This window comes from Sorex fumeus, unplaced genomic scaffold (assembly GCF_029834395.1).
Source record: "Sorex fumeus unplaced genomic scaffold, SorFum_2.1 ptg000044l, whole genome shotgun sequence".
In the NCBI taxonomy this organism is placed as follows: Eukaryota; Metazoa; Chordata; class Mammalia; order Eulipotyphla; family Soricidae; genus Sorex; species Sorex fumeus.
The window spans coordinates 70256501-70280804 of NW_026606101.1; the positions used below are offsets into that span (position 1 = coordinate 70256501).

The 24304-nt window shown below is 51.5% G+C and overlaps 1 protein-coding gene across 4 annotated transcripts in view; it reads left to right on the forward strand.

Moving 5' to 3' along the window:
* The first annotated feature begins 4336 nt into the window (after positions 1 to 4336).
* Positions 4337 to 24304, forward strand: part of ZBTB38 (zinc finger and BTB domain containing 38) — a 55119-nt gene continuing 35151 nt past the window's right edge. The window contains exons 1-2 of one of the 4 annotated variants that reach the window (XM_056121616.1): positions 4337 to 4585; positions 19961 to 20065. The gene's annotated coding sequence lies outside the window, so the exon portion shown is untranslated. Of the gene's footprint in view, positions 4586 to 4726; positions 4750 to 5084; positions 5595 to 18197; positions 18318 to 19960; positions 20066 to 24304 lie in introns of those variants that run through there. The other 3 variants (XM_056121619.1, XM_056121617.1, XM_056121618.1) reach the window with 3 other exon arrangements.

The window sequence follows — 24304 nt, forward strand, 5'->3', positions numbered from 1 at the left end:
ATTTGGTAAAAATTGACTTTTAAAAATCGAGATAAAATACCTTAATAACAACTTTGCCTATAAATGTTTAATATCTCTCTTAGCTGTAGATGAAAAATAAATATAATTTTGTTTTGTTTTTGTTTTCAGTCCACCCCTGGCAGTGCCCAGGGCTTGCTCCTGGCTCTCTACTGAGTGATCACTCCTGGCGGAGCTCAGGGGATCATATTTGGGGTTGAGGATTGAACCAGGATGGCCACGTGCAGGCCAGGTCCTTGCCCACCGAATACCACTATGTCTTCCGCTACTGTGCACTGTGATTTTTGTCTTGGGGTCACCCACCTAGCAATGCTTAGGGGTTCCTCCTGGCTCTGCACTCAGAAATTACTCCTGGTGGTGTTCAGGGAATATATGGGGTGCCGGGAATCAAACCCGGATGGTTTGATCCATGCAAGGCAAGCGCCCTAACCCCTGTACCATCTCTCCAGTCCCCTAGTTGTAATGCTGCGAATGGTGTAAGAAAAGGCGTGCAGCAAACCAAGGAGCCAGCTCAAAGGGCTGAGCATAAGTGTGACGTGTGGCAGTCGTGGCACAGCTGGCTGTGGTCCAAAACTACGGAAGGAAGAGAGGGAGGGAGGGAGGAGGAAGGGGGAGGAAGGAAAGAAGGAAGGGAGGGAGGGAGGGAGGGAGGAAGGAAGGAAGGAAGGAAGGAAGGAAGGAAGGAAGGAAGGAAGGAGAGAAAAAAGAAAGAGGGGGAAAAGGTGCAAACCAATCTGCCTGGTTATCAAGCAAGGGCTCCTTTGGACTCTGGGCTCTGACTTTATGTTGTTTTGGGTTTGAAAACAGAGTCCTGCTCTGTCCATACTTGAGTCACGTACTTCGCAACAACTGTGCAATTTAACGTTAACCCACAGGAGTGGAAATAAACAAGCTGCAGAGCAGTGAGACGGCGATCAGGGCAGAGCGTTAATCCAACTGAAAGGCTGGGCCCTGGCTGCCGTGCCCACTGCCAGCTTCTGTAGGGTGCCTCTGGCTTAACAAGTCCACGGGGCAGAAACAGGTTGAAATTTTCACTGACAGGCAGAGCGAGAGCGAGAGCGAGAGAGAGAGAGAGAGAGAGAGAGAGAGACAGACAGACAGACAGACAGACAGAGACAGAGAGAGAGAGGGAAAGAGAAAGAAAGAGAGTCTGAGACAGAGACAGAGAGAGAGAGAGAGGGAGGGAGGGAGAGAGAGAAGAGGGATTCACGTGTGACATGAGTGCGTCCGAAGGAATTGGCCAGGGAGCTCGTACTTTCTAGAAGCCCTTGATGTAGGCATCCTCTTGCCTCTTCAACCCTGACAAAACTGAAATAATCCAGGCCCCATGTGGGTTTTTCCTTCAAGGCACCAAACAGGCTTGACCAGTTGGGAATGTCTGCCCAAACAAGGCTCATCCATCTGCTCGCTTCCACTCCACTTCAAATGTGTTTAATCCAAGCAGGTTTGGGAAACGAGCTGCCTTTGCTCCTGCAGTGTTTTCTGGGACGTCACGAAACAAACCCTGCCCATGGCCTTCTGGCTCCTTTTGATGGAGGGAGCTGGCAGAGAAACCCCCCAGGAGCACTGGGCATCACTCACCCCGGCACCCAACTCCCAGGGTGCAGGGAGGGTCACAGCCAGGGTCACTATTCTGGGCCCCGAAGCCGACTCTGGCTCCTGGGCTCCTGGCTGCCCGCTGCAGGAGTCCAGCGGGGCAGAGGACCTGGCCGCGATGCCTGTGATCCCAGCAGGGGACCCAGTGGCCCCCTGCTCCTGGGGTCAGAGGGGATTCCCTGCTCAACCCCCACAATGGCGTGACTCTTGAGTTCAGTCACACGAACGTCCGGCTGCCTGGCATGAGCAGCGTTCAGCTCAATATGCCAGGCCTGGGGTGTGCTGCCCACATTACCGGCTGCTAAGTTGGCACCTTGTCACTCGGGGCGATTGTCTCTCTAAGCCTGTCCCCCCTCACGCCACAGGAGGAATTGGCCCGGGGACACTGTTTGAATGTTCTGTCGGTGTCTGTAACCTGCAGCCCTCCCTGTGCCAGGTCCAATGGGGATGGGGGTGGGGAGGACCAGGGACCCCCGGGACTCTCCATCCCGGACACATGCTGTAGCTGGGGGGGCGTGTCCAAGACAAGAGGGTCCAGGGAAGTTCAGGTGTGACCAGGGACCCGGAGCGCCCCCAACTCAGAGACTTTCCAGGTTCCGAGGTTGAGTCCTTTCTAGACCGCGCGCTGAAAATTACCTGGGCTCTGAGGGAAAAAGAGCAGAGGAGACGGAAACAAAAGATTCCATGGTGAACCCGGGTGCCTAAGTCAAGATGTTGGAAGAACCTTTGCCCCTTTAAGACACTCAGGGGATCCTGACTGTTTTGCTAAGCCGAGTTGTTTCAGCCGTTACAGGAAGATGGAGGCGCTGGAAAACTAGCAGTCCTAGAAAATATGAATCCATCTTTAAAAATGATTGCAATCAGCAATGTGATAGGGACTCACAGGCTTGGGGGGGAGGGGGAGAACAAGAAGAAAAACACTAAATGTCATATATTCAAAATCAGTCTTAGAGCTTTTTTTTTTTTTTTTTTTAGTGTTGGCTTATGTCCAGGAACTGCGGGTGGGGGCGGGTATGGTTGCTTTGTAGCTGGAAAGAGTGGGAAAGAATCTGTTCTATTTCCTTAAAAATAAAAACCTTCTTGTTTTATATAGCAGGGTAAATGAAATGCATTTCCGGGGTGTGTGTGTGTGTGCGCGCGCGTGCGTGTGCGCACACGCGCTCACGTGTATATTCACATGTGTATGTGCATGTGTGTGCGAGCGTGGGGGTTGTGTGCGGTGTATGCATGTGCGTGTGTGTGTATGTGTATGTCTGCGCGCGCACACGTGTGGAGGTGTGTGTGTTTGGTGGGGGGTGTTGTACCTTGTAAGCAGGATCTGAAGGAAATGTTTCTTGCTGTTCTGTTTTCCTTTTTCTGGGGACATGGTGGTGACACTGGTTTTGTCGCAAAAACAGTGTTTGCTTATTAGACATTTCTTCATGCTCCTGAATAAGCAGCTTTTTCCACATTTTTTTTTTTTGGTTAAACATTTCATTGCAATTTGAGCTTCCATTGTGTGTATGCATGCATCTCTGTGTGCGTGCGTGCGTGGTGTCTTGATGGCACGGATCGCAATGGAATGCATGAGAATTCTCCAACCTTTTCTTAAAGAAATATTAATTCTTACACTTTGGAATTAGAATCGCTACAGAAGGCGATTCCGATTTATTACATTCAGCCAAACTAGACCCCATCAATCTTGAGCAGCGGGGGGAAGGAGGGGGCACTGAAGGAGACATGAAATTTGGTGTTTGAGTAGATGAGATTTAATTTTCGGAAAACATTTCACTCATAAAATGGATCGCACGCCAGTGTCAGCCCTGACCTCCAGTGATGTCAATGTCATCCCAAGCGGAGCGAAGATAAGCCTCAAAATAAAACAAAGAGGCTCTGCGTCTCAGCACACCATTTCCATGCCAGAATATGATGCATTTACACACACACACACACACACACACACACACACACACATGCGCGCGCACACACACACATGCACGCACACACATGCACACGCACGCACACATCCGTATAGATACATACATAGTCTTCTGGCACCCCTGTGAATGGCTGGTTTCCTCACCGCTTCGCTTTTGGAGGGGGAAGGAGGAGAGGTCCCTGTGCGTCTCCAGCCCTGGGAGCGGAGCTTGCCGTCCGCAGGGCTGTGGTGTTCCCTTATGTAGGTCAGTCTCCTAAGGACAGCTTTTATGGCTCCTGGTGGTCAGCTCTACCTCCAGAGATCAGCCTCCATTTCTTTTTCTGCTCTGCTTTTATTCTGCTTCTCCGTTTAAGCAAATTCATTCACATTTTAATATAATTCTGAGCGGGGCGGTATCTGCCATTCTGCGTTGCAGATAGATTTAGCAGGATACATTTACACGCTTGTGGTTAGAGGTTATAACACTGCCACAGACAGCTGATCATGCATTCTTCCACAAGCCTGCCGGCAGCATTTAGGATTTAAAGGAGAGAGGAAAAAAAGAGAGAGAGAGAGAGCTAGAGAGAGCTCCACCCTTTTTAATATTATTCTTTATTTTTCAAAAGCTTCACAGGTTTGGTTGTTTTTGTTTTAAGTATTATTGCATCTGTGAGCAATTCTGGGAAATTAGCAGTCTATGAAATGCATCCCCAGCCAGATACATACTGTCTGCAAGCTTCCTTCAGGAAGAAGATATGACAGATTTCATCCCAGCTCACTTCCTCCGTTAGCAAAAGGATTTTTCCCCCTCTCTTTCTTTTCCTTTTTTTTTCCTTGCACTTCTCAGAAGCAGAAGGAAACATTCGCGGTGCAGCCGCTCGACTCAAGTGTCTACAACGCCTTTTGCTGTCTGGGGGCAGAATTTGGAGTTTGTGAAACAGTGTTTAGTGATTGGGCTCATCTTGCATCACCAGTTGCTGGCATTTTTCTTTGTTCCCTCCTACCCAGTTGAACCAAGACTCTGAGGCTGATATGCAATGTCACTTACAACATTAATCAGATACTGCAATTCAGGTGAGCACCCCCTTGCCTCCTCCTTCCCCAGTGCCCGGGAACTGCATGCAGTTAGTCATCTTGCTCCTGCGAGCTAAGATGGCAGGCAGGATTAGCCGTGCTGGTGCTGTGTGTGCGTGCTGTGTAGAGAATTCATTACACGTTGCCTAGTATTTCAGATGTGGGTATGTAAATGCTCTGTGTGCCGTATCATCTGGTGGTGAAGACTTGGGTTTGGGGTTTTGTTTTTTTGTTTTGTTTTCTTTCTTTCTTTCTTTCTTTTTGCCTCATTACAGCCTGAGAGATTTCAGCATCACCTTTCCGTTCCGATTCATTTGCTTCCGGAGGTTGGTTTGCCTTTCATTACATTCAAAAATAGAGTTTTACCTTTTTTTTTTTAAACAAAGCCAGCAACAGAAAGATCCTCACTCAAAACAACAACAACAACAACAACCAAACTCTGCTACCAGATGGTGTCTCCCGTTTCTTTCTGCATTTGCTATCTTTTAAATAATGTATGTTGTATTGTTAATTAATGTGAATATCAAATTAAACACTCGAAACTTACATATTTATGATGCAGGTAGGAGGCAAGGTGGTACCTATTTTTAACTCAGAGGCACTCCGTGGGGGTGCAAACAACTTGGTTCTCAAATTTGTATTTTCAGGGCAGGTCTCAGAGTGGTTTGATTTTCAACAAACGTGATGGTGGCCCTTGCAGTGGTCAGCTCCGGGCTTTGAACTCTCAGAGGAGGGGCGTGGGGGGATTGAACACACCATGTTTTGGTTGCAGCCTCAGAGAAACCTTGGATGAAATACTTTTTTTTTTCAATCCTGTTTTCTGTTGATAAATTCAGTTCTTGTGAGCGCAGTACCTTCAAGCTGTTCTGCGTATGATTTTTTTTTTTTGAGTGTGACAATTGCATCTAAAACTTGTGAGCCAGAAGACGAGAAATCAGTTGGTCTCCATCGCTTTCCATAAAAATGGCTGAATGTCTTATGCTAGCACTGCATTAAGTGATACATACAGGTAGGTTGAAATTTGCATGTTTTATAGATTTTTCTTTTGCAAGCCATGAAGTCAGAATATCAGATGAATTAAAATATGACTTTTAAAACAAAAATGGTATAAAAGAGTTGTAATTTGGGGGAGGGAGAGCATCGGGTCGAATAGCCTTCCCCATGAATGTGTTATGTAAATATATAGTAGTTATGAATTTTTAAGATGTTGATGCTATGCAGTAGTGAGATGGTTCCTTTTTAAAAAAATCATAGATATACATTTATATATATGATAGGTGTGGCGCTATTAGACAACAAAAGAATTTTTTGAAAAGTCTGTTGACTCAGCTCCATGCTAGCTTGAAACTAAAAATAAATGGGGTTTCTGGAGAAAATTATGAAGAGCGCAAGCAGGCTTCATCAAAAATATTAAAAAATATTTTTTATTTAAGAAGCGGTCTTTAAGCGTGTTATATGGAAGACGGAAACAAAAGCTTACATGCTTCCAAGATCTATTTTAGATAATATACAAGAATGTGCACACTATCTGTATATGTTTATTGAGGGGGGGACTTATAATCAGGAAAAGGCCCTGCTAGGAGAAAAAGAGCCTCACTGAATGAATGAGTGTCCCTTGAATGTTTTCAGTGCAGACTTTTCAGCTCCGGTCTCTAGGTACCAAATGCTGTGACTTTTCAGAAATAATTTCATGGGCTCTTACCTTTGAGCTTAACTTCTCAAATATATTTTAGTTCCAAATGAACACTGGGCCAGACCTGTTTCCTTGGCAACCACATCTTATTTAAAAATGCAGTCCCAGATCTGCCGAAGATGGTCTCTTAACAAGAAACCAATGTCAACTGAAAAATGTGCAGTGCTTTTTTTTTTTTTTTTGCCCCTTTGCTCGAGGGTCTGAACTGGGCTCTGAAGGGTTTTAAAATGCGGTCTTCCAGCCTTCAAACTGAAGCCCCATCTATGCCCACGTAGCCCAAGCTGGCCCACTGAGAGCTGCTTTCTTCTCCCTTTGTGCTCAGTACTTGCAAAAGTCGGGTTTTCTTTGTCATCAAAGGTTGGTGTGCAAAGGTGCAGCTTCGTTCTCGTGGGTTCCCCAGCACCACTGCAACCGAAGGTCGCTCAGAAATTCCGAGTCTCAGGGAATGCTGTGCTCTCCTCTCTCCTCACCCCTGTACGGGGAATCTCAGTGCTCCCGGCAGAGAGCAGCACCCAAGCCCTTGCGCCCCCACCCCAGAGAATGGTGCTCACCAAGCCTTGTGAGCCAGACCTAGCCTGCCCAGCCCGAACCCTTTCCGAAGTTTGCTCCCTGTGTAGAACGCTGAGATGCAGAACCATCTTTGTCAATCGTTGTTTCATTCTAGCAGTGCTCGTCATCCGGAACACCTGCTTGCAGAGCAGACCTCCCATAAGCTAGGGGTTTGTGGTGGTGGTGGTGGTGGTTGTGTTGTTGTTCGGAGGCCAACTTAAATGTTTTCCTTGGAGTCTTTGCTGGCTCAGTTCGGTTGGGACAGTGATTCATGTCCTAGTGATTCCGTTCTTGGGGCTTGCCATGAAATCGCCTTCCTGCGACACCTTTTGTGGGGGAGGGGACGGGGGGCCGAGCGGGAGCCATTTTCCTTCTTGCCTATGACTTAAAAATGACTAAGTACATTTTGGCTCTAGCAGGCACCGAAAGAGCCTCACTGCAGGGCAGCATTTGAAGCTCCATCTTGCCTATTTATTTTAGAACCTGGACTAGGAACGGTTGCAGTAGGCTCCACCTAATTGTCATTCACTCTTGAACAACTAATAAGCCAGCCATTTGTAATTAAAACACTATTGCTATTCGAGAAAGATTACAACTACAAAGTCTTCCCTTTTGATAGGCCAGTACAAATGAATCATTAGGAACCCATTGGAATCTTAATTATAAGATTAGATGTGATGGAACTATTTTGCCATAAGAATGAATGACTGGGAGATCCATGTGTGTGTTTCTTCTTCATAAAACGTTGGTCCCTTCTGTCTCGAACCCGAGCCCAGTAGCATAACTGTGAAGACTTTCACACCTAATGATTTTTTTTTTTGATGTGGTATTGTTCACGTAGGTTTTTCATGGTCAGGCTGTAGAAAAGAATTTTAAGAACCATCCAAGGAGTTTGAAAGCCAAATAAGATGCTTAGGCCATTGTCATTGTAATCAATAGACCAATGAATGGAAGAATAATTACTGTTTATGACTTGTTGTGTTTCGCCTTAATGTTTTCCCTTCATATTTCACAGAAATATTGACAAAGGCGCAGGGCTTTTCTAAAGTTACTTATTTACCCTGATTATTGGACGCCCTAAGCCAGCCACAGAAACACTCCTTGCCGATTATGAAGATGGCTTTTAGCCCTGCTCTTGTGGCTTGTTTGTTTATCTAATCTTTTTTCCTCCTGGTTTAAAAGACCATGCATGAGCCATTTGCCCGTTTGGGCTGAGGTGTTTAGACTGGGCAGGCCAGAACAGGTGGGGAAGGAAGAATGCACAGACGACAATTTTGTTCTCACCAAAGCGAAATGGGCACATCTGTGGTTTTCTGCCTGGGTGCTTTCTGGTATAAAATCCTCTGCTCTTGTTTCTCCCAAGAGAATAGCAACTTTTTTTTTTTCAGGCCTTAGCACGGAGACAGTACCAAGTCTTCATGTTTAGCTGTAGAAGGATGGGCATTGAACCCAACCTCAGCCAGTGCCTCAGTTCCCCAGGAGACAGAAGAGTAGCAGGACCATAGCGTCCACACAGGGTAATGGCGGGCAGAGGACCGAGAAAACGATCTCACACCTTGTTCCCTTCCGTGCTAAATCATGCTGAGCCTTCGAGTGCCCAGTAGCGTGCGGTTGGCTCTGACAGCTCCCGCCTTTGGGGAGAGGCTATTATTCTGGGCAATGAAACATTTATTGAGCACCTACTATATGCAAGGCGTAGTCCAGAGGCTGTAATGGTGAGAAGATACCGAGGCCTGCTGCAGTGGGGTGGAGAGAAGGGTCAGAAATTCATTAAAGAAGACGAGAGTAAGGAAGAAAAGGGAAGCTACGTTTTTAAAAAACCAAGGGTGGGGCTGAGGGGAGAGAAAGAGAGAGAGAGAGAGAGGGAGGGAGGGAGGGAGGGAGGGAGAGAGAGAGAGAGAGAGAGAGACCGGTCCTGGAGTTAATAAGGTACTGGGCTAAGGTATGTATGTGCCAACTGCGGTTGCATCCCTGGCACCACACGGTCCAGAGCCCAAACAGTACAGCATCCATGGACCTCAGTATTGAAGTCCAGCTCTGTTCGTTGAGAACTGTGAGGAGCACCCCCAGGTCTCCTTCTCAAATAAACAAATAACCAGGGTGACGGGAAGAGGAAGGTGGGCCGGGGAAAGCCGACAGAGGCAGTGGGCCCCACAGGCCTGGGAGGGGGTGAAAAGCTGCCAGGCACGGCAGCAGGAAGGTGCCAGTCCTTTCTCTGTGACCTTGGCGTTGCCACTGGGTCAGAGGTGGGTGAGAGTGACTTAGCTCAGTGAGCTTTGTCTGAAGTGAGGGAGTGGCCGAGATGAACCCCCCTCCCGCCCCACCCAAGGCTGGATTCAGCTTCCTTACTCTGGGTGCTGATGGGGCCGTGACCTTTTACCCAGCCTCACCCCAGAGCTCCCTTGGGAGTCGCAGGAAACAATCGGTGGGGTGAACACGGTGGACATTCAGCGCAGCCTGAGGTAGGCCTGGCTGCGAGGCTTCTGGGAGGGGGGATTTTCCAGGAAGCCACTTATTTTCGTTCATGGGAACACCAGGATTCAAACTCACGGCAGGCAGGGCTTTGAGAGAGGCGTTTCCTTTCACTCCCCGCGCCCCCCCCCCCCCCACCAGAGGCAAATGCTTCATCGACCAATAAACCGTCTTTGTCTTCCCAGCCCCCTCTGCAGGCCACTTGCAGTGATAGTTCCCTTTGGGTGGGGGCTTAATTTGGGGTCGCACCCGGCTGTGCTCAGAGGCTACTCCCGGTCAGGTGCTCAGGGGCCCGTGAGGATCAAATCCAGACCTCCTGCAAGCAGAGCTCGCACACAAATGCCCTAGGTGCTCCACCCAGCCCCAGGGTTGCTCCGTGGGATCTCGTACCCAGCAGGTTCTTCTTAAGAACCAGAACTCCTGGTGCCTTTTGGGTCAGCCTGTAGACGAAGGTCCAGGGGCAAAGGAACGGGTTTAGCATCCGCGTTTCACAGTGAGAAATCCCTGGATGCCCGAACATTCAGAAGCACCTTCTGAAAGGGGCTCCCGGTTTGCTGGGCTTTGCTTTTCACGAGTGAGAGGCTACTGACGCTTCCACAGCCTCAAATGGCACGAAAACATTGAACCACAATGCAGAGTATTCTGATCCTTAACAGCATAGGGAACTGCACGTGTGTAAGCATGTGGTGTGCGTACGTGTGATGTGTGTGCGCACGTGTGTGTGTATGTGCAATGTGTGTGCATGTGTGTGTGCCTGTACATTTCTGCTTATGTGTATATGTATGTGTGTGCACATGTGCATGTGTGTGGTGTGTGCATGTGTGCATGTGTGTGCGTGCATGTGTGCATGTGTGTAATGTTTGTGCACATGTGTGTGCATGTCTGCATATGTGTGATGTGTGTGCGCGCACATATGTGTACATTTGTGCATGTGTGCATATGTGATGTGTGGATACACGCATGCGCACATGTGTGTATGTGTGCATGTGTGCAATGTGTATGTGCACGTGTGTGTGGGCACAGTGTGGGGTCCGCACTTTCACCTCTTGGAATAATCCTTGAGCTTCTGCTGCATGGTTGACCGCTTGGGAGAAGGGAAATGACATGGAACATTGTGGCCCTGGGGCCCGGATGGCGCACAGGCGTGGCGGGGGCGGGGGGGGGGGGGGCAGTGAGTGTGACATTCTCCAGCATCTCTGCCGGAAAGCAATGAGCAGGTGCTCCGTTCTCTCAGAGATGGGGCAGGCGAGGGTGGGGGGCTCCAAGATGGTTCCCCAGAGGCCTGTCTCGGGTTTGGGGACATGTCAGCTGTCACCCTTCCCTGGGACCGCAGGTCTCGCTCCTGGCTTCCGGGGCCTCTCAGCACCCCTCCTGTGTCGAGTGTCTGGTTCCAGGCCACCCACCTGCACCCCAGGTGACCCCGTCCCACTGCAGGGGGCGGGGGGGCTGTGCTTTTACCTTCATAAGCAGGTGTTCAGTTGGGAACCCCTCGAGTGCCCATGTTTGAATCTAATGCAGGCAGGTGTGTCTGCCTTCCTGTCCCCGGCTGCCTGTGGAAGGTGGACTGGCCAGCAACATCAGAGACGGCTGCCCGGACAGACACTCGCCTTCACGGGCATCACTCTGCCGCAGCCTAAACAATGCCTCACCATCCCGTCAACGGCTCCTGTGAAACTGACTCATTTTGTGTGTCTCCCCTCCCCCACCACACACACACACACACACACACACACACACACACACATCTCGCGGCTCCTGCGTTATTCTTGCTCGGGGCTGGCATTGCATCTCTGTCACTTGCGTCCCAGTCTCATCTCTGGAGTTTGTTTTCTAATAGGTTTTGTTTTTCTGATTCCAGTATAAATAGCCTTCTGTAGTGGTTTAAGGGGGCCCGAGGTGGGGGCCGGGGCACTGAGCATCTTCATGATTTCCTTTGTATGAAAAAGTAACCTCTTCCTCACCCCCGCCCTCCCGCACCCCGGGCCTTGGTGCCAGCTCTTTGGAAATCCCCCTGCTTCTTGCCCGATCCAGCTCCTGCCCTGCTGAGGCCTTGCTCTAATTAAGGCCTCACAGTCCAGCCCCTGCCTCCCCAGGGCCGAGTGTGACGCAGGGTCCCTGCCCCAAGGGCCTCACTAGCCAGCCAGAGCGGACACAAAGCCACCAGCTGAGAATGTGGTTAAGTCCCAGAAGGGCAGTGCCCCTGCCTTGTCGCCCGTCTCCTCCTTCATTTCTGGGACTTGGCAGGGGAAGAGGGGCAGCTTCAGCCGGGGCAGGGAAGCACGCCGCTCCAGCGTGGTCATCCTCGGCATGCAAAGGTCCTCTCCAAAAGGCTGGATCCTGGGAGGCTGCAGGCCAGCGGCCTGGTGCTGATCCGGGAGAGAAGCAGCGAGGGGTGGGGGTGGAGGTGCAGAAGGGGAGAAGAACAAAGGGAACAGCCCGGGAGGACCAAGGGACACACATCTGGGGGGCCAGAGACAGCGGAGTGCAGAGGGGCAAAAGTGGGCTTGGGAGCGCCCCTAAAATGCAGGCCGGGAGCTCGCTGCCTGGACGCCTGGGTTATGTGCCTTTGCTCGGAAGCGTTGGCCAGGCTGCTTCCTGAGCAGGTGTCAGGGGCCTGTGGGCATTTCTCGGGTGTTTGGCCCAGACGCTAGTCCAGACCTAGTCTCTGTTCTGCTTACTGAGGGGGCTAGAGAAACGCACCCTCACCCCATCACTCTACCAGACCAGTATTAAACTGTAAACAAAACCTTGGACCTGTGCTTCCAACCAAGTGCTTTCCATTTCCTCCAAACGCACGCACCCACTGGAGACCCCAAACACCTCCTGCTTTGTGCTTGCAGGCGTTAGAAACATTTTCTTCCCCGCCCCCCACCCAAGCCCTGTCGCCAAGGCAGGCATAGCACTCTGCCTTCCCAGCATCCAAGGGTCTGTCCCTCTGAGTGACTGTGAAGGGGCCCTTGTGGGATCTGCCTCTCGTCTGAACTCCTAAGTGCAGCCATGCCTGGCTGGCTCGCCAGCACTTGGCCTTCATGCTAATCCTGTGTTTCTGGCTTAGTGTGTACAGGGCCCGGGGGAGGGGGGAGCAGGTTTCAGTTGCTCCACCTTAAACCCACGTTCTTCTGTCATCAAGGGGATGGGGGTGGGGGGCAGAGAGCGTGTGGCTTAACCAGGCCACTCAGAACCTTAAGGCAATATGATTGACTCCTAGTCCAGTGCTCCTTCAGCTCTGGTCACAGAGAGCCCGATTCCACACTGAGGGCAGGTCAACTTTCTCCACAAAAAGGTAAAGGTTTCAGGCTTTGTGGGTTGAAGCTATTGTATAATTTACTTAGGTTATTTAGCAATTTTAAAAAAAAAGCACCCAAATGCCTACAACCTTTCAACTGGCAATTCAATATACAATAAGGTAAAGGTAAAGGTAAAGGCCCTCCCGTTGATCGTCGATTTGCTCGAGCGGGCCCAGTAACATCTCCATTGGAGACTTTGTTGTTACTGTGTTTGGCATATCAAATACTCTCGGTAGCTTGCCGGGCTCTCCGAGAGGGGCGGAGGAATCGAACTCGGGTCGGCCATGTTGGCCGCTTGTAAGGCGAACACCCTACCGCTGTGCTATTGCAATAATATATTAAATATAATAATAAAATATGCTCTATAGATAGTGAGAGATATTAGATACAATACATGGATGTCTGTACCTTTGTCTCAATAAAACTCCACTTACAGACACTGGAATTTGAATTTCAGGTCATTTTTGTATCATTCGCTGTTATTCTTCTTTTGACTCTTATTCTTTTTTTTTACATTTTTTTAAAATATTAGGACTAGGGGCTGGAGTGATAGAACAGCCAGAAGGGCATTTCATGCCGCCAACCCGGGTTCTATCCCCAGCATCCCATATGTTCCCCCAAGCACTGCCAGGAGTGATTTTTGAGTGCAGAGCCAGGAATAACCGCTGAGCATTGCCGAGTATGCAGGTGTGACCCGAAAAGAAAAAAAATTAAATTTAAGTAAATAAATAAATATTAGGACCATTCTCCAGGGCCGGGATTATGGGTCAAGTGGTATGTGCCAGACCCTGGATCTGGTGTCCCTCTCCCTGCCCCCAGCACTGTTGAGCCCCCCTCCCCCACAGGAAAGGCCTTTTGGAGCACTTGGGTTATACAGAGGTGACAGGTGACAGGCTGAATTCAGCCTCCAGGACACAGTTTCGGGGCCAACTTCCTAAGTACACTAGAGATCCCACTGGTGGTTCCAGATCACGAACGTGTCTTGTTTAACTTTGAGCAATAGCTGTGATTGGATGGGTTGGTAATTCTTCTCTAATTTCTTTAAAGTGTGTTGCTCCTTTTCTTCTAATTAAAAAATGCATTTCACCTAAAGTGAGACAACTTGAAACATTAATATCTTAGTATTTATGTATTTTTGTCACATCTTTGGTGATTTTTTTTTCATCATTGAGACAGTGTTAATATGTTGTAGGGATGCTTGTGTCTTTAATATCACTCCAGAGCTTTCGCTTGCACAATTTTTCAAAACTTGATTATAAACATTTTATTTTAATATGTTTTTCATGGCTAGTGAAGCAACTTTTCATTTAATTTTACTCCTATTGAGTCACCGTGAGTTACAGCGTTTCTCATGAACATTTTTTTTAATGTCTCAGGATATTTTTATTTATTTATTTCTTTATTTTTATTTGTCAATCGCCTGAGCTACAGTTACAGATTTACAAACTTGCGTGCTTGCATTTCAGTCATACAATGATCAGTATCCGTCTCTCCACCAGTGCCCGTTTTCCACCACAATGGTCCCAGCATCCCTCCCACCACCCCTCCCCGCTTCTCCTCCCCACCCCGCCTCTGTGGCAGGGCATCTCATGAACATTTTAAACGTGTGACAGGGTAGAAAGTCCAGCTTGCTGACTGCGTAAGCCGCTGCCCAGTGTTCCTACTCTCATTTCATGAAAATCCTTTCCTATATCACTTTGAAGCATATGGCTTTGATCGCTGAATATTTCACATGATTGACTAAATGATGATGATACCAAGAGAAAGCCCTTCTCTTAGGGAATGAAGGTGGACGTTTTAAGGGGTAAAAGAAAATGATTTCTGCAACTTGTAAACGGCTCCGAGGGGGGGAAAAATAGAGCTGGGTGTTATGTGTCTAGGAGTTTGTTGTACTGTTCTCTCCATAACGATCCTGTAATTTTGAAATGTCTCTAAATAAAAATTTTATAAATATGGATCACTGAAAAATGCATTTTCAGAAGCAGGTTTTCATAGTCAGCCTCCAAAACAATCCAGCTATTAAAAATTTCTTATTTTTTTCACTTTGCTTAAAAATGTTCTTCTTATTCATTTTGAGGAGGAGGTTTTTTCCTTCACCCCATGGTGCTCAGGGACCACTCCTGGCTCTGCTTGGGTGTATGCTTGCTTTCTCCTCCAGGTGTTCAGAGGACCATAAAGCTAGGAATAACTCAGATTGATCAAATGCAAATACAAGACCAACTAGTAGAATCCCTGTACTGTCTCTCTAGCTGTGGGTTGGGTGATTTTTTTTTCTTTTTAAATACCAGTTCTTTTCGAAGCACAATTTCGAATTATGTTGGTACCTTACGACTACAATGTTCTCTTAAGTTTCATTTACTCTTCTGATCCTCCCTCCGGCCCCCTTTCATCTTTACCATTGTTATTTAAAAGGGGAAAAAAGTGTTGAAAAGAGTTTGACTTGGAGGCTTTCCCCAAAGTTGAAATGAATTAGCAATTAGAGCTAGCACTTAATCTGATTCTGTTTCTTTTTTTTTTAATGTTGTCAGTATTTCATAGATTTTTATCGAAACATATTGAGGTGAGCTTCATGAGAAAATTCTACAGGTCTGGCAACCCCACCCCCTTGGCTGGCTAGTGGTGACTCCCATCCATGAATTATCCTGTAGGTCTGGGGGCCGAAGGGGGGGGGGAGGATTGCACATTACTTCCTGCTTTGGCTCCCTGGGGAACTGGCCGCTGACAACCCCTTCTGAACATTTGCATTTGCATTTGCATTTGGGGGTGTGGGCAGGGGGCTTTGTTAAACTTCTCAACACAACCCATCTTGGAAGGTCTCAGGAATGTGGAGGAAATTAAAATGATTTGCACTCGGATTTTCCTAAAACATCGTATCTGGATGTGGAAGAGATTGCAGTACAGGGAAGGCCAGCGGGGAGAATTTGCTAAGGGCCCAGATGAGGGAGCAAGAGAAAAAAAGTGAAACTGGGGTCCGTGAACCCGGAGCTGCAAGTATTCGAGATAGAACGAGCGTTAGTCCTCAAAATCATGGTCAAAAGTAAACAAAAAAATGGACTTTATTTTAAAAAACAACAACAAAATTTATTTTTGAGTCTGGGAATTGAACCCAGGGCCTCCGGCATAGCCAGGCACGTCCTCAACGGCTGAGTCACATCCACGCCCCTACGCAAGTGGGTTTCAAAGAGACAGCACTTGTCATTCACAGATGACGATGACACTAGTCTCAAAATAGAAAGGGATCGTCTACGTTAAACTAGCCTCTAGTCCTAGATCAGAAAAACTCCTGCGGGCGGGGCAGAAATCGTGAGGTTTGAATGAAACAACATGGAGTAAAAAAATCAAAAGCCTCCCGGGAAAGGCTACTAAGAAAGAAGGAGTGGGCCGTGGGGCAGTGAACAGCTGGGAGAAAGTGAAGGAGGGGGGTCGCAAAAGGCACGCTTTGCTGATTTGCAAATGTATTGAAACGACAAGTATCGGCAAAGCCAGAGGAAACAGAGACCACATTTAGTTGCCTTGCCGAGAAACCTTTACAGAAAAGAACAAAATCAAGACAAGCTGGGACGTTTCTGGAAATTTCCAGATAGTTCCCCATGCTCAGAAGAATGTTTAAGAGAGGGAAACTCTACCGACTGGTTACACGGAAGGGTGGAAAATTTTGAAGGACGGGCTGATTATGTAAGTTTGAGGCTGTGGTGTCTTAAACTGCTGCCATGATATTTCAGTTAATAACAATTTGGAGGCGCTCTCTTCGCTTCTGGAGAAACATTTGGCTCTAAGGAGAACGAAATGCCACTGTTTCTGAATTCCCAAGTGGATGTAAGGAGCCATTCACTTGCTAAGCCTCTTAGGGAAGAAAGCAAAGCCAACTCCGCCCTCAATAAGCTTCTGATCAAGGTACCCCCAACCCCTCACCACGTGCACAGCCCACCAAACGGGGCTGTAGCCTCAGACTGGTGCGTAAGCCCCGCGTGCCCGCGCCCAGTCACCCTGACAGCTCCCGCATGGAAAATTTTCTCAGGTCTCAGGGCTGCTGTGAGCACAGCCGCCAGCACTCACCGCTCCGGCCGCAGGAACAGAGCCAAGAGTCCGGCCTCCTGCGCTCACACCCACGGCAGCCCACTCTGTCCCCGAGGCCTCTCGGGCATCATCCTGCAGAACTGTCACGGTTCCCAGAGCATTAGAGGAAAACCAGCCTCGTTTGATAGAGGAGACCCAGGGAGGTTAAGTCACCTGCCTCAGTCACACAGCCAGTGGCCTCCTCAGGGGCCAGAGCTGAGCAGATACCCTCAACCCAGACACACACACACACACACACACACACACACACACACACACACCCTGTGCCCACTCTTCCTAACCCGCAGCGCGTCTATTTTTTTGCTTTTGCAGTATTTCCTGAAGCACCCACACTGACGTGCAGTCACCCCCCTACCCCAGGTTCGAGAGGTCAGATCCAGTTTCCACAGCAGGTCAGCCGTGGGGCCACTGTGCTGGGACAGTTAGAGATGTAAACAGAGCCCAGGGTGGTGACTTCAAACGGGAAGATGAATCATTCGTGACCCAGTGCAGTTTAGCGGCCTAGGCTGCTCCCAACGGGCGTCCCTGGAGAGAGAAGGGTGTCTGGCGTGGAGGAGGCTGGGCCCTGCTGGGGTGCGTGTGTCTGCCTGTCCCTGGGTCCCCCCCCCCCCCCCAGGCTGGCCAGCCTTCATTTTCTAAACGACACCAGCCTTCCTTTGGACTTGAAGTCAGTGTTTTTCTTTGCCCTCTATCGTTTAAAATGTTCTCCCAGCAACTGCTTTTCCAGGCTCGGTCTTCCATACAGACTCCCGTCCGCTTTCTTTATCCACATGATCACTTTTTTTTTTTATAAAACAAAACAAAACACAGGCAGGAGCGGGGCTGCAGAATCACAACCCCTAGATTCCAGGCTGGAAAACAGGATGTTCGTCGGGCGGAGAACGGGCCTTTTCCACCCTCCGCGATTGGAAGCGCGGCTCTTCTGCACCCAAGTCGAACGGTCAGATTCAACATCCAAACGCACGAAACCCAGGCCTGGGCGCGCGAGGCGTTTCTCGGGCCTGCCGTTTCCCTTTAGTTTTTGTTGCTTATTTGATTGGGGTGTGCGCGTGGGGTGGAGGGGGGCGGTGGGGTGCATCCCCCTGGCGCTGCAAGGCTCAGTGCTCGAGGCCGGGGCTTGTTGTTGGGGGTGCCTGGAATTGAACCCAGGGCCTCACTCGTCCGAGGCAAGAGCAGCCACCGCGCAAGCCACACGTTACCCGGCTCGGTAACGGGTTTGCGGAGATTGAGTGGCTTGACCCAAGCTAGGGTCGGGGTCCTGCTCATGGGGGGGTTCTGCAAATCAGCTGGAGGCCTCCCCACGCGCCCCCTCGGCCGGGTGACGCACAGGTGCCACCCTAAGGTGTGGGTCTCACGCATTCCAAAGGCGCCCCATTTCTTCCCGTGCAGGCGGCCCGGGGGTGCTGGGGGGGCGCAGGGCGGCCAGGGGGACCCTGAGCGCCGCCGGCCCGGCCCCGGGAGCGGCGCGTCGTGCGCCCCGGCCCCCCGCCGCGTCCGGCCGGTGTCCCGGGGGTGCGGGCGCGGGGCGGGCCGGCCCGGGGCGCCCGGCCGCCGCCTCCATTTTCTGGGCGGTGCTGCGCGGCGCCGGGCCGGCCTGGCGGCTCCGGAAGCGCCGCGGCCCCCGGGGAGCGGCGCGCGCGGCCGAGCGAGCCCCGTAAGTGCCGCGCGCCGGGCGGGGGGCGGCGGGGGGCGGCGCGCGCGCGGGGGCTGCAGGCACCGCCCCGCCGCTGCAGGGGGGTCCCCGCCCCGCGCCCGCAGGTGTCCGGGCCTGCGGCGGGGGGCGGGGGGGGCGCAGGTTGCGCCTCCCGCCGGGGCCCCAGGTGCGCGGCCGGGGCTGGGGGGCGCCGGGACAGGGCGGGGGAGACGCGCACCCCGGGCCTGGGAACGGCGCGCGCCGCCGCATCCCTCGGCGCGGGCGGCTCGGACCCAGCCTCGACAGCCCCCGGGGGGACCTGCCGGTCGCCCGAAGCCGGGGTCCGCGCGGAGCCCCGCACCGCAACCCCTGCGGGGGTGATCGGGACACCCGGAGGCAGGGCCCGGCCCCCGGGCGGGGCGCGGGGGTGTCGGGGTCCCGCCGGGGCACTTGTTTGCAGGGTGGCCCCGGTAGACCTCGGAGAGTTGGGTCCGCCCGCGGCCGCACTCTGTAGCTGCCGCCCCCGGGAGGTAAGTGGGCGCCCCCCACGGCTTCACTTGGATCTGGGGGCTGCCGCCCCCACCCCCGGAGGCATCGGAGACCCGCAGGATCACTGGGACCTGGGACCTATTTGAAAGGCTAAGCCTTTTTAAAATTATTATTATTATTATTTTATGTTTAATCCTAATTACGAAGCTCAGCTATTGGGTCAGGCTCTCTTGATTTAAAAAAAAATACGAAGCTTTTTTTCCTTTCCTTTTTTCTTTTTTCTATTTGAGCGCGTTGTGGCCGAGAAGTGAGGACTTCCCTGGGCCACCGTGTTCCCCCAGCAAGGGCGGGTCCCCCATCCGCCCGAGTTGCCAAGTCAGTTTGGTGGGTCGCGACCAGAGCTGCCTCGAGACGCCAGAGGAGAGAATGGAGAAGTGGGAAAGCACCAGGGCCCGCGTCGGAGCCCCGCGCTGTGTGCACACGCAGGGTTTCGGTTTGTGTCTCCCCGAGCTTCTCTGCTCTCTGTTTTAAGAGATGGGGGTGAGGGGCCTGCATCCGAGGCCCCTTTTCTCTGCGAGACCCACCATGCAAGGCCACAGGCTTTGGTGCTCCCTGCGCAGTGGTACTGGATCCCCGGTGCTCAGCCCACCCACCAGGCAGTGCTCAGGGGCCCCCCAGTGCCAGGAGGTGTCGCACCCCGACCTTACGCAGGCCTGAAGCCAGCCCTTTGAGCCATCTCCCTAACCCCTGTAATGTAATTAAAAAAAAACAAACAAACCTACTATGGTGGGTCACAATAAAGAAAAGAAAAAGGACAGTTGGCAAGGTGCTGCTTACAGGTTCTGAATTTAGTTTAAAGGTAGGGCCTGGGTCTCGCGGGTGACTTAACACGAGCTTTGTGACCTTCGGCAGAACCTGTGACCTCCCGGAGCTCGTGTGTGCGCGTGTATGTGTGTGTGTGCGTGCACACGTGTGTTGGGGTGTCTCCCACACTGGAGGGTGTAATGACACTGGCCAAGGCCACCCCTTCCCCCCTGCCCCGGATCAGCCGCCTTGCTCAGCACTCAGCTCTGAGTAGGTAACGATCGTGGTGGCAGCCGCGGTGGCTGCTGCTGAGACATCAAATCCCGGCAGCGAGTCACGGGACACGGCCCTTTTGTCTTTGTTTTTTTCAGATCTTGACGAGGAGGAGATGGAGGACTCGGGACCCGGGATTTCCAAGTGATTTCTTCCCGAGCACGAGAAACTCACTGGGTTAAGGCTGGTCTGCGCTCACTGAGGTAACTAAGTTTGCATTTCTCCTTCCTGCGCCCACCAGAAATCGACAAAAGGTGTTGTTTTTTGGCGTTTTTTTTTTTTTTTGGTGTTTTGTTTTGTTTTATTTTTCCTGTGTCACACCGGATGCACTCCCCGGGGGGGCTGGTGATTTGTGCCAGCAGTTCACCGGACCTGGGGCTGACAAAGTTATTAAGTTGTTAAGGAGACCAGGTGGGGAGGTCCCTGGGGCCACGGGGAGCTAAGTGAACAGGGCTTGGGGACAACTGCTGCTAGTCGGCTTTGGCCTGTGATGGTCCTGGGAGCTTCCTGGCAGCGTCCCTGGAGGTCTCGGGCTTCTCCTGGCTGAGGGACCCCCAGGCGCACTTGAACCTCAGAGGGAGCACAGGGCGTTGCAGGGGGCCCTTGCTAAGGTGGGGGTTCAGCTGGAACCTTAGAGAACATTGCAGGAGGCCCTTGCCGAGGTTGGAGCTCCGCTGCCCTGCCCTCCGGAGCTCAGCGGCCAGCCTGTGGCCTCCAGGCTGCCTGTGAGTGTGTGTCCACAGGGACAAGTGACCCAGCAGGGAGCACCCAACTCAGATGCCGTTGGTGGGCGAGGCTGATGGCCCAGCCCAGGAAACTCCACCTCTGAGGCGTCTGCAAAGGCTGCTTGCACCCACACATGTGTCCACTCCCAGGGCAGGGCACTCAGGACCTTGAGGTACTGGAGCGCTAAGAGGGACATGCACGGTACCCCCACACTGTGTGCCGTGCCCTGCCAGGGCAGGAAGCGCTGAGAAGGGCAGAAATCGGAGTGTGCGGGCAGCTTTGAGCACGGCCCACACCTCCAGTCCGAAGGTCCGGGCTCCCACTTTGGGGTCCACGGCAAAGTGCTCGTCCTTCACGAGCTCAATGCCAACCCGAGCTGGGCACTGCCAGAGGCTCTCTCCTTCCCTCCTTCGCCGGCTTTGCTCTAGCTAGTTGCAGGAAGCGACCAGATCAGTTGCAGGAAGTGACCGAAGCCACGGAGGTCAAGGTTTTGCCTCCCCACGAAAGGTTGGGTCTCCGCCCCATCCCCAACTCCAACTTAACTTATACTTTCATCCACCTATTAAAGCAATGTGCAGGCCCTCTAGGAATTCACTTCGACTGTTCTTTCGGCTTCTTTTATTGAGCCACTCAGGTTTGGAAGACCGAATGATGACTGTGGTTTCAGCATGTTTATTAGTCAGGTGTGGCCTTAACCTAGCCAGGAGTTATTTATTCAGCCCTTAGAGATGTTCTGACACAAAGGTGCTAGAATTTCTCCAGACCACTAGTTCCAGAAAGATGTTGATCTGTCAACAGGGGTTCCAACCAGATATACAGAAAAACAAAATTTAAAAAAAAAACTGCTTTGTTTTGTTTTTTTCCTTTTTGGGCCACATAAGGCGATGCTCAGGGGTTACTCCTGGCTCAGGAATCACATCTGGTGGCGCTTGGGGGACCATATGGGGTAACAGGGACCAAACCGGGTTACTGTGTACAAGACAAGTGCCCTACCTGATATACTATCTCTCCAGTCCCCCATTTAAAAATATTTTTTTAAAAATGCACCTCCTGGCAGTTCCTAGCCCCCTGGGCTGACGAGACTGGGGTGCGGCTCAGGCCCTGCAGTGCTAGAGATCACCCCGGGGGGCACCCAGTGGGTGATCAGGGGGCCCTCAGGGCTGTACCTGGCAGTGCTTGGGGTACCACGTGGTATCACAGATCCAGCTGGGGCTGACCACATGCAGGGTATGCTCCTCAGTTTCTGTTAAGGAGACAGGGTCTCCCGGCACACACCACCCCCCGCTCCAGGATTTCTGCTTTTTAAACTTTTGATTCTGCCATTACTGCCACCTGCGGCTCAAGGCCTTTTGTTTGTTCACTCAGCCTCTGCAGAGAACAGAGTGGTTTGGCAAAGGGACTTCCTTTGACTGGAAATGCTTCCCTCTTGAGCCCGTGTGGACCGCTCAGGACCGTGAGTGTTCAAAAGTGGAGTCATTTAAGAGATACTTGGATTTACAAGGTCCAGGGTTAGTGTTCCCGTAATGGCACCAGGCCACAGCAATTGGCTTGTAAATCTCGAAAGCTACTTGTACCAGGTGTCAGCTCTGACGAGAACAAATGAGATGTTGACTGCATTGCGAACTTTCAGGAGTTCTATAAATGTTGTGACAAATATTTATCGTGTGGGGGGGGGCTGGGCGAGGCGGAGATGAGGAGGAGCAGGATCCTGAGCTAGAGAGAATGGGAGTTTCTGAGCTGAACTCTGGCTTCCTTCCCTCTTAGCCCTATTACATGGTTGAGGAAATAAACTCGATAGCCAAGGGCCCCAGATGCCAGCAAAGATATTTTGAGGTGGAAGAGGCTCCTTCTTGAAGTCCAGGATTCTTTCTTGAGAAAAAAAAAAGATAGTATTTAAGGGCCCATGAGATAGTTCAGGGGTAAAGACACTTGCCGTGCATCTACCCACTCCCGTTCAATGCCCAGCACCATCAGGAGTGATCTCTAAGCGCAGAGCCAGGAGGGAGCCCTGCGCACTGCCAGGTGTGGTGCCAGAACATATCCATAAGATGAGCCAGGCCAGTGAGAATGTGCGTTTCCAGAAGAGACGTTTGAAAAGAGGAGGAGGGGAAAGGTAGGGAAGTGCGGGGCCTTTTCGAGAAAAGGTTGTGAGTGTGCCTGAGTGAAAACCTGCTGCGGAGCCCCGGGCAGGTGGCCCCCCTAAAGTGCCCAGTGCCCGCAGCCAGCCTGAGGAAGCTGAGTGCAGTAACCTCCAGGCGGCACTGCAGATGCTTGCCGCTTTGCCCAGGAGCTCCGGGAGATTAGGAGGGCAGGTGCAGAGACTCTGAGCAGGAGAAACCCACCCCCCAACCCCTGCCACCACCCAGGAAAGGGAGATAAAGGGTCTTGGGGAGATGGACGACGGTTTGCAGCAGCTAAGGGGCACGTGGGTGGTCCAGGGTGCGGGGAGGACTCAGACCCCACCTCGAGATTTCCAGAGCGCGGGTCCTGGGAAGAGGGGCTGGATGGTCAGTGTGGCGCTGAGTTCTGGGGGTGGCACCAAGACGCCACCCAGGGAGACAGGACTGTGCTTAGGGGAAATGAAGATGAGGCCAGAGGCAACACCACCCAGCGACGAGATGTTGCAGAAGGAAGAGATGGGGCGTGGGGCAGGGCCTTCTGTGACAAGAAAGGACAGGGTCACTCTGGGGAGCAGTCTGAGAGGGGGACAGCGGAAACATGGGGGAGCCTGCTTCCAGAAGCCTGGGGGAGGGCTTGCTCCCAGAGTCGGGGGAGCCTGGAGTGGAAGGGGCGAGGCCCCAGAATTGGTAAGTGCTGGGGCAGTGTCCTTGGCGTAATACTAGACTTGCGGGATGAATGTGGAGCTTGCTGGTGTGACTTGAGTGGTAAAGGATCTGCCAGGCCTGGGTGAGGTCCCAGGTTTGATCCCCAACACCAAACACACACCCACATGCGCACGCGCACGTACACACACACACACACACACACAGACTTTTCAACTCGCAAACATCAAGGATCCCTGTTCAAACGCACTTCTGATTCCCAAACTTCAGGCTAGTAAAGGAGGCTGTGCACTTTATTGTCTTCTCAACCAATCAATTAAGGAATATCTGCTGGTAGGATAAGTTCTTTAAAAACTTACTGTTGACTCTGAGGGTGTTGAAAGGTTCTGTGATTCCTTTGTCTTTCGCTCCCTCCGTGTTGCACGAGGGTGTGTGTGTGTGTGTGTCTGTGTGTCTGTGTGTGCGCGCGCGCATGCGTGTACGGGCCGGTGTCTTTGTGTGTGCACGCACACGCATGTTTCCACGGGCCTGTGAGCTTAGTGCAATGGAATGAGAGGACCCGGGGTCAGATAAATCGAGTTTCGTAACCTTGCTGGGCCATTTTCCAGGCTTGTGACTTCAGAAAAGCTACCCTCTTGCTAAGCCTAACTTTTTCCATCCATAACTCAAACAGGATTATTTGGGAGATTGAGTCATTATACTCCGGTCAAAACTTTCACCATAGCGAGCAATTAATGCACCTTCCGTCCCTGCCCCTGTCAACCTCGCCTTCCATCTACACCCTCGCTTAGGAACGTAAACTCCTGCCTCCCGTGCCTCTACATCCAGAGCCGTCTCAGTGACTCACTTTATAACAGGTTGACAGTGTCCTGAAAAGAGCGCATCTTCCCCATAGCTGATCTACCCAGTGATCGTTTAAGTGAACAGCAACGG